The following is a 576-nucleotide window of genomic DNA, read 5'->3' as shown; positions in this document are numbered from 1 at the left end:
GCTTCTCAGTTGCTTATGCTTTTTAAGGCTATTCTTGAAAGCCAGCCTGTTGTACATATGCGATAATAAAATATATATTAGAAAAACTACTATAAATTATGGAATTTTGTAGTCGAGCATACAAAAGATTTTTATATTTATTAACACATATTAAACCTCTCACAAGCTAAAAAAAAAAGTAGAATTTACTCTCTCTCATTTGCGTAGATTCACAGATCTGTCCCGAGCTGCACATTTCCTGTATCTTTAGATGCACATGGCAATGGTATAAATGCTGTATCAGCACAAATCTGCCTAGCAGTGGCAATCTTTGAAACCCACCCTTCTGATCTGAACTCATCTGGCAGAAAGGAAAAAAATCCAGTCAGAAATATTTGAGAGAGCTGTTAAAAAGTACATATGTGGTAGTTCTGTACACTAGGTTCCCAAGTACCTAAAGCTGTATTTGTAAGGCAGGACTCAAAGGCAGGCTGCGTGTAGTTTGGATGGTAGAGCACTTGGTGGGTAGGAGGAGATCAGGGTTACAACCATTTTCAGTATGAAAAGGAATTTAATTCTGACTGAGCTATTGCTTTG

This window comes from Numenius arquata, chromosome 9, assembly GCF_964106895.1.
Source record: "Numenius arquata chromosome 9, bNumArq3.hap1.1, whole genome shotgun sequence".
Classification (NCBI taxonomy): Eukaryota; Metazoa; Chordata; class Aves; order Charadriiformes; family Scolopacidae; genus Numenius; species Numenius arquata.
This window is presented reverse-complemented; position numbering follows the sequence as displayed.